The sequence below is a fragment of the Miscanthus floridulus genome, chromosome 6 (assembly GCF_019320115.1).
Source record: "Miscanthus floridulus cultivar M001 chromosome 6, ASM1932011v1, whole genome shotgun sequence".
In the NCBI taxonomy this organism is placed as follows: Eukaryota; Viridiplantae; Streptophyta; class Magnoliopsida; order Poales; family Poaceae; genus Miscanthus; species Miscanthus floridulus.
In genome coordinates this window covers 10910809-10920031 of record NC_089585.1, presented here as the reverse complement: position 1 = coordinate 10920031, position 9223 = coordinate 10910809, and the positions used below count along the sequence as shown (strand labels likewise).

General features: G+C 49.2%; 1 non-coding gene across 1 annotated transcript; it reads left to right on the top strand.

The window, feature by feature from the left end:
- Positions 1-8538: 8538 nt before the first annotated feature.
- LOC136461969 (small nucleolar RNA R71) lies at positions 8539-8645 on the top strand. The gene has a single exon (XR_010760502.1). It is a non-coding gene; the product is annotated as a small nucleolar RNA R71 (small nucleolar RNA).
- The last annotated feature ends 578 nt before the right edge of the window (positions 8646-9223 follow it).

Genomic DNA, 9223 nt, shown 5'->3' with positions numbered 1-9223 from the left:
TGCTCCAACAGTGTTCCAAATCATTCCGCTGCCGGGAACACTTTAAACAAAAAACCGTACTTTTTTGTGTGAAGTTAGAATATTATTCTCTTTTCTTTTTTTAAGAACCCGTTAGCTCTTTGGTCGATTATATATATTATAAAAATAAAAAGAACCCAAACTGGGTAAACACCAACGATGACTCTAAAGGGTGGTATATAACAACGGCAACTAAAGACAACACATCTACACTAACGATTGAACACAACTATCTTAACTATCAACGACAACGGTCGGTTGTACTAGAACCTCAACATGCGCCGCAAAACACCAACGCAATGACTACTCCACACGAGCAAAGACAAACGCTCCACAAGCAGCTTACTCCTGGAAGCCCCATGCAGGAACATCATTGGACATCAATGTAGCAAGTCAACACACCATCATCACCGCCTACGCCATCACTGTCGATGATGTCTCACACCAAGCCAACCGATGCCATGTAGGGCTAACCGTCGCGACCCCTGCAAATCATGTAGTCATCTCGCCATCACCTACGTTTGCACCGCCTATCAATGCTGCCCCACACCAGACTAACCCTTGCCATGGAAGGCTAGCCACCACAGTCCACTACAAGATGTCAAGGCGATACACGAGCAACTGCCTCTGGTTGGCCAGGCCGACCGCCACCACCAAGATATGCTCACATTGCAGCTCCTACCAACCAAGCCACCTCATCAAGATAGCCGAATATCAAGCATCACCTCTAGCTGCCATCAGACACCACGTCGGACACCATGGCAAAGCACTTCTGCTGGCCCACCTCTCCCGCGCCGGCTTCCTTGCCAACTTTGTGGACACTCGTCGCCCAAACAACAACCACACAGACGCCAAGTCCTACTACGCCTATGACCTTGGCCGCCTTCCGCCACATATATATGACACTTGCAACTCGAGTCTACGACTAGTCCTTCCAGCCTCCTGGTGTCGGTGTTTCAAACCACCGGCTAGTAAATTTGTATCTGCATGTCTAGCCAGGATGGTGTGCTCAGAGGACACAAGGATTTATACTGGTTCGGGCAGAATGTCCATACATCGAGTCTGCTGCTGCTCATGTTACCGACACTAGTTTATAGTAGGGGTTACAAACGGGCAAGAGAGGGAGAAGGTCTCAAGTCTCTGGTGAAAAGGTCGAACAGAGTGGAGTCTTGTTGAGCTCATTCAGCCATGTGCTCGTGCCCCTCCCCCTCCATGGGGCGTCCTGCTTCCCCTTTTATAGGTGAAGGGAAAGGCGCAGGTTACAGAGAGAGAAAAGGAGAAAAGCGAGGGAGAAGAAGGCCTCCAGGTCGCGGTGTCCTTCATCTCCTTTATACGGGTCTCGTCGGTCCTATAGATGATGATGGGGACAACTCCACGTCGTGGACCTATTCATCACTGGCGCTATACGCAGGCGTTGTCAGCCGGTCGCAACGCTCCACTCTATTCCGACGGTCGGTGTGGTCAATAGGTACTCCTATCAGAAGCCGTACAAGGATTAGGTAGCACAGCGCCGGCACGCCCGACACTGTTGGCGATGTGAGCCCCCAGGTATGGTCCGTCGTGGCCACAAGTCACGTCAAGACGTACCCGCTTCCCAGTCGGTGTCAGAAGTTTCACCCTGGGGTCGTACTCTTAGACCCGTAGTGGTTGGAGGCGGTATGGATCCCCGTCGGGCGAGACTGAGCCCGCGCCCGAGGGGTTGGGCAAGATGGGGCCTGCGCCCCGAGGGGTCTGGTGAGACGGGGCCGCGCCCTCGGGGTCGGGCGAGATAGAGCCCGCGCTCGAGGGGTCTGGTGAGACAGGGCCCGTGCCCTTAGGGTTGGGCGAGACGGAGCCCGCGCCCTCGGGGTTGGGCGAGACCTTAAATACGTCTTGGACCATCCGAGTGAATTAATGTTCGTAGCCCGACAGTAGCCCCCGAGCCTGCGGAGGAGTAGAATACTCCTTTAGAGGCTTTTTTTAGGCGGGAGGACTCCTTCGTAGCCCGTGGGGTGTCTTGGTAGGGTTGCGATTCCCTTCTGTCACGATTGGACTCCTTGGGAACATGTAGCTACGGGATTCGGGGGGTTAGAAAAGATTTCCTTTAATTCTGATCCTCCTTAGGACCCGATCGATCCGCCATCGTCATGCGACCACGTATTCGGTCTCCTTACGAGTCCAACTTCCCTCGAGCCCCCGCGCATAGCAGGGGTCTGGTCGAGGGGTCAGCTTGTCTTGTGATCGTCCTCCCTCAAGCGTTTTTTCGATAAAACGGAGGGGCTATGCCGTGCCATGTTTTCCTTGATGGACGAATCATGGTGCTCGGTGAGTTGTTAATGGGCTAGTCCGAGTGGGGCCCCATCTTCCTGTTCACATGGGTTCGCGCATGAGTCAGCTGGTGACCGACTCTAGATTCTTGGCGACCAATCCATATAGTTCTTGGGTCCGTTCGACTGGTTCCAAGGGCTCGCTGCCTTTCTTCGAGGAAAACCCATGGACTGTGAACCGACCAAGACTCGAACATGGACCAGGATGCCTGCGGTGCTCGTGCGCCTAGGTACTGGCCACTAGGGGGCCCATCCCTTTCCACCCCTCAATCTAAAGGTGCCCCGGAGCGGTTGTGAACCCGTTGGTGGGCCAACCTTCGAACTCCTAGGCCTGAATGGGCCGTGAGAGCGTTTTTAGCTCCGTGTCCCTCCTTAACTATGGCGGTTCTCGGCCCATCGAATGGGGCAAACCGTCATCCGGTGCGTCCTTCGAGGGAGAGGCCGGAGGTCGCATGCGCATGTTTCTTGGAGAGGCGATGTGACGAGGTGTGGCAGGCACGTAGATCTAGGCGGATGGTTCGCCTCTCGCTCCACCTTTCCTTATAAATAGCAGCCTTTCCCTTCATCTTTTGATACGCCTAACCGTAGCCTCGCCTTCTCCGCTTCTCCTCCACTAGCGTTTGGACCTATTGCCTTCGCTCTTCCTCCGCTAGTGTAGCTCTCGTTCTCTGCCCTTGCCTCCCATGGAGTCGTGGTATCGCTCCAACATCACCCACGCGCCATAGAGGGCCTCGTCAAGCGCGGTCTTCTCCACGGGAGGACCGACGTGGTGGAGTGGCTCATGCCCGGTCGCGAGGAGGCGCCAGTGCTGCCTGATGGCTATGTTGTGTCCTTCACGCCCTTCCATGAGCATGGACTCATGATTCCTCCCCATTCGTTCTTCTGAGGACTGCTGCACCGCTACCAGATTGAGCCGCAGCATCTAAACCCCAATAGGATCCAGCACATCACGGCCTTCATCGTGTTGTGCGAGGGGTACCTAGGGATTGAACCCCACTTCGAACTATGGAGGTACTTCTCCGTTTCCCTGCTTAAGAAGAGGGATAGAGCTAGGGACCTCCCGGTGCCGAAGGGCTGCGTGGGCATCCACCTCTAGGGGTAGCGGTCCGCCGAGTACATGCCCTGCTAGCTATCGAGGTCTAACAAGGGGTGGCATGCATAGTGGTTCTACATGAAGAATGACACCGCCGCCCCTTGCCGGACTTCACCAGACACCTCATCGAAGAGGCACCACAGGTGTGGTCGTGGGGACCTTTGAAGAAGGAAAAGAAGAGGATGCGCGATATCCTTGACGCCATCATGTTCCTGAAGAGCCATGGCCTTCATAGGGCTGGTGTCATCGGGGCATATCACGCGAGGAGAGTGGCGCCGCTGATGGCGTGTGCCCTCTCGCTGTACGGGATGATGCCCAGCGCGCAGCTCGATGGGACAGTGCTCGCCCAGGGTCTGCTCCATGACAGTGAGGTTGCATAGTGCATCAAGGAGGCGACGGAAGAGTCCGACGCCATGTTCTCGATCCCGGGACGTCCCACGATGCGGCTGGACGCGGGCTTCGTCGAGCTACGTGGGGTTAGGCTTTTGGGCCTCCATCGCACTGCTGCCAGAGCACGTGGCCATGAGGGTGGTGACCCATGCCATGGATGAGAAGAGGAAGAAGGAGAAGGATGATAAGAAGGCAAGGCGGCAGGCAAAGTAGCGGGCGAGGCTGAACCGAGGACAGCGGCGGCAGGGTTCAGAAGAAGAAGAAGAAGGCAACGGTTCCAGGTCACTCGTCTAATGGGACGAGCTGGGCTGCTGGGACAAGGATCCATCTTTGATGTAGGTGGGGCCTTTCCCGTGGCATGCCCCGGCGCAGGACAGCAGCGAGTTGGTCGCACGACGTCCGTCCCGGTGGGCGGGCTGGGCGGCGTAGTAGAATGAGAGGAGCGCTGCGAGAGTGAGAGAGGAAAGGATAATGATGAGTGCGGAGACAGCGTGCGGGATGGGTGGATTGGGTTTGGCGCGGTTCGGGTGCGTCCGTCCCCATCCGGATACCCGCTATATATCATTATATCGTAAAAACAATCAATGAATCTCTCTTCTCTCTGATTGCCCACTCTTGCACGAAGGATGGAGTTGACACTTGATAGGAGGTTAGAAAAAACTGATTTCTTTTGTAGAGTGGGCCCAATCTTTATTTCTCTCACCATTGTGCGATGTAAGAGCAACTCCAAGAGAGTTGGTAAAAATAGATGGCTAAATCCATAATTTAGCCGATCTCTAAAATAGAAATCCCCGCAAAAAAAAACTCCAATAGCCTTTCTAGTATGGTGAGGCAGATGGCTAGCGGCACATGCAAGATATATTTACCATGCGAGAATTCTAGGATAGATGGCTTGCTATTTTAGAAAGCCAGATACAATAGCTGTTGGACTCTCTTTTCTTCCCAAAATAGTCAAATATAGATTACACAACATGGATGGCTCTTCTGTTGGAGTTGCTCTAACATAGCTAATGTCAACTTGATTGGACCCCACGCTTAATAAGGTTAGATTACATGCACATTGCACACGGCCCGTGTTCTATGGAGACTCCACCCCGGTGAAGGCTCTAGTTTGGTTTTGGTGAATTAATGAAATCTTAAGTGCTGACCTAGTTTATCTAAGTGATTATGAGATAGGTGGCACATTCCAAGTGGTGAAGCAAATGGTGATGATCATGATGATGGTGTGACCATGGTGATGATCAAGTGCTTGGACTTGGAAAAGAAGAAAGAGAAAAATAAAAAGCTCAAGGCAAAGGTGATATCCATAGGAGCTTTTTGGTTTGGTGATCGAGACACTTAGCGAGTGTGATCACATTTAGGATCAATAGCCGTACTATTAAGAGGGGTGAAACTCGTATCGAAATGCGGTTATCAAAGTGCCACTAGATGCTCTAACTCATTACATATGCATTTAGATCTAGTGGAGAACTAACACCCTTGAAAATGTTTGTGAAAATATGCTAACACACATGCACAAGGTGATACACTTGGTGGTTGGCATATTTAAGCAAGGGTGGAGAAGTTGGTGAAGTGAAGTTGGTGTTTTTCACTAGAAAATAGTGACCGGACACTGCTCCCGGTGTGACTAGATGCAGGCCTATGAGTCCAGTCAGTGTTGGGCTGAGGAGGCGCGTTGTCGATCTCTGACCGGACGCTAGCGCAAGTGGTCACCTGACGCGACGCTTGTGCGTCCGGTCAACGATGATGTACAGTGATGTAAGCGACTGAGTGAGCATGGTGGAGACCTGACGTAGTGGCGCATCCGATCGCGTGCACCTGACGTGTCCGGTCATGGTTTTGGTGCTCGGGGAGCTCTCTAGAGTCGACTTGACGCGTGGTGGCGGTTCTTATCGGCTCGTCTGGTCATTCTTTGGTGGTGCGCGGGCGTGTGTTGATCTGATGCTGTGGCGGTGAGTCTGGTCGCCCTTCTGGTGCGTCCGGTCCCCACTTAAGTGATCGCGCGGGAGTTCTTGACCATTAGAGATCGAGCGGCCATGATTTGAACGGGGACATGTGGACGTTGATCCACGACCGGATGCTAGGGTACCATGCGTCCAGTCACTTGGACCGGCGCATCTGGTCACCCCGAAACCAGTGCAGTGAGGAGCCCAATGGCTCTATTCGTGGGGGCTCTCTATTGAAGCCCCATGGCCGGCTCAAGCTCGCTCTCTTGGCCATTTGCATTGACATAGCAACCTTGTGAGCTTAGCCAAAGTCCTCCCACTCATCTCCATCATTGATTCATCATCTTTGTGAGATTAGGAGAGAATCCAAGTGCATTGCTTGAGTGTTTGCATCTAGAGGCACTTGGTGTTCGTGTTTCGCTGCGGGGTTCGCTTGTTACTCTTGGTGGTTGCCGCCACCTAGATGGCTTGGTGCAGCGAGGATCATTGAGCGGAGGAAGGTGCTTGTCTCTGGCTCCGATCATGGTGATTGTGAGGGGTTCTTAACCTTTCCCCGGTGGAGAGCCAAAATGTACTCTAGTGGATTATTCATGGCTTGTGTGATCCTCATCTTGTGTTGGTTGTGCGGCACCCTATTGAGGGTTTGGCATGTGTTGGTATTTCTTAGCATCACTTGTTACTAGGTTGTCATCCCTAGCATAATACCAGAAATGCATGGTTGGTAATTATTAATAACACTTGTAAACTTCAGAGAAAAATATATATATTAAAGTATCCGCAAGCACACAGATAATATACCATTGTAGCATTTCACCCGAGAGTATACCAGGTATCATTATTTATATTTTTACCACAGGGAGGAGCTTATGGAGTGGTGTTGGCATAGAGATATTGACAAATGTGTATACTTATGATAATAATCACTCTCATGCTATTGCAGGGGTAAGTAAAAGGGTAAATAAATAATAAGTGTAAGGTAATAGTGGTATTCTAGAGATAGAATTAGAGACTCATAAAATGTCGTACATGGGTTTAGATTTTTATAATGCCATGATGAGAATTTATATTTTATGATGCAAATGTTGAAAAGTAAATATGCTAAGATAAAATGATTAATGCAATATGAAAAAGTAATTATGGATAACTATCGAGTTACCTCCCGGCGAGGGTTTAGGATTTTGAGTCCTCTGAACCAGACTTCTTCGTTCAGGTTTATTCTTCGGATGCATCTGTTGGTCCTGGAGATGGAGACCTTAATGGCTGCACTTGCTTTTCACGCCACTCGAAATTAGAGCATTGTTCTGGTCTTGGCTTGAAGGCGAATCGCTCATCATTTCCATTGATATGGAATTTGATTTCTCTAGCTCTGACATCAATGTGAGCATTTGTAGTGCTCAGGAAGGGTCTCCCAAGAATGAGGGGTGTCTTCATGTCTTCCTGCATATCAAGTACTACAAAATCTACGGGAACGAAAAAGTTTTGTATTTTTACTGGAATATTTTTGGTGATTCCCGCAGGGTAGCAGACCGATTGGTCGGCTAGTTGCAAGCACATTGATGTTGGCATGAGTGTTGAATAGTTGAGCTTGTCGAAGACCTTTTTGGGCATGACACTGGCACTTGCTCCAAGATCGCATAACGCATTCTTGAAGTTCTAGCTCCCGATTGAGCAATCGATAGTGGGACACCCTGGATCCTTCTTCTTGACAGGTGAAGTATTTAGGATGGCCACACTACACTCCTCTATTAACTTAATTACCTCAGTGGAAGGCAGTGATCTTTTGTTGTTGAGGTGTCTCTGAGATACTTCGCATAGGTAGGTACCTGTATGGCATCTAGCAACAAAATATTGATATATAGCTTTTGAATTACCTCTACGAACTTACCAAACTGCTCATCATCCATTTTGGTTTTTTGATTTCTGCGTGGAAATGGTAGGAGAGTCGTGTCATGAAAATCTTGTTGTAATTCTCGCTCTTGTGGCCCAAATTCTTCAACTTCATCGGTTGTTTTCTCCTCTTCCTGCACTGCCACTGGTGTCTTGCCTATCCTTGTCAGATATGGTGGATCATGAGTAGACTTGCCACCTCTTGTAGTTATAGTGTTTACCTTCTCAAGGTTAGTGGCAAATGGCAGAGTAGCAGCCAACTGGGCTAATTGGGATTCTATCTTTTTATTATAGCTAAGTTGGTCTTTTATAGCAGAAGAAAAACTATCCATTGCTTTCTAGGACCTTATCATTAAAAGCAAGCTTCTTAGAAATATTCTCATTAATCCTAGCTTGTTCTAAGATCAGGTCTCTCAAGGATGGTTGCTTGGGAGTATTATAGCTATTACCTGGGTACTTACCTTGGTAAGTCGACCGTTGTTGTTGATTCCACCCTTGTCTCTGTTGTTGTGGAGCAGAGTTGTTGATGATGATGTTTGCATCCTCCTGATATTCAGGAAATTCAACCCCCAAATATTCTCCACATACATTCTAAGCATTGAATGCATCTTGAATAGCCTGACGATCTTTCTTGTAATTGGCTCGCTGTTCAAGCCAATTCAACAGTACGTCCATCTTGGTTGACAGTGCTCACATCTCTTCTGGTACTTCTTCACTCTTATTGCATAATTGAATGTTGCATGATGACCAGCCTTGATTAGAGGCTATCTTTTCCATAAGAGTTTAAGCTTTTCCAAGGGTGAGTGACATAAATGATCCCCCAGCAGTGGCATCGAGTTGTTCATGAGCTTTTTGAGTTAATCCATGGTAGAAACTTTGCATGAGCAACCAATCTTCCATCCCATGATAAGGACAATTTGAAATGTATTCTTAAAAATATTCCCATGCTTCTAGAATGGTTTATCCTTTCTGCTATTGGAAGTTTGAAATCTTTCCTCTTAAGGCATTGGTCTTGCCTATAGGGAAGAACTTTTCTAGAAAGGCCTTTGAACATCTTGCCCAAGTGTTGATGTGATCTTTGTTGATGTAGAACCACTGCTTTGCTCTTCCCACTAGTGAGAATGGAAATAGGCGAAGTAGTATGATGTCTTGAGCAACGTCCTTGATGATGACTGTGCTGCTAATCTCCAGAAAATTCTGAAGGTGGGCACTAGCATCTTCATGTGCCTTTTCGCTGAATGGAGTAGCTTGCACCATGTTGATGAGGCTTGGCTTGAGCTCAAACTCGAGATTGTTGGTTTTGAGTGATGGTCCAGTGTGGATGTTCTCAGTGCTTGGAGCAGAGAATTCACATAGAGTCTTCTCAGCCATGACTTCAGGAACTAGTGTTGAGCTTCCTCTTGATTCGGTTGATTCTAGTTGGAAATTGTTGGTGAATCACAATCAAGTCTGCAATACCCTGTATAAGATATGAACAAAGACAAACAAGGGTAAGCCTGCTAAAGCAGATGTTATGATTTTATCAATAAGTATTTATTTGGTCAATTCTCTTTAGCCATGTGCCCCTCCCCGGCAACGGCGCC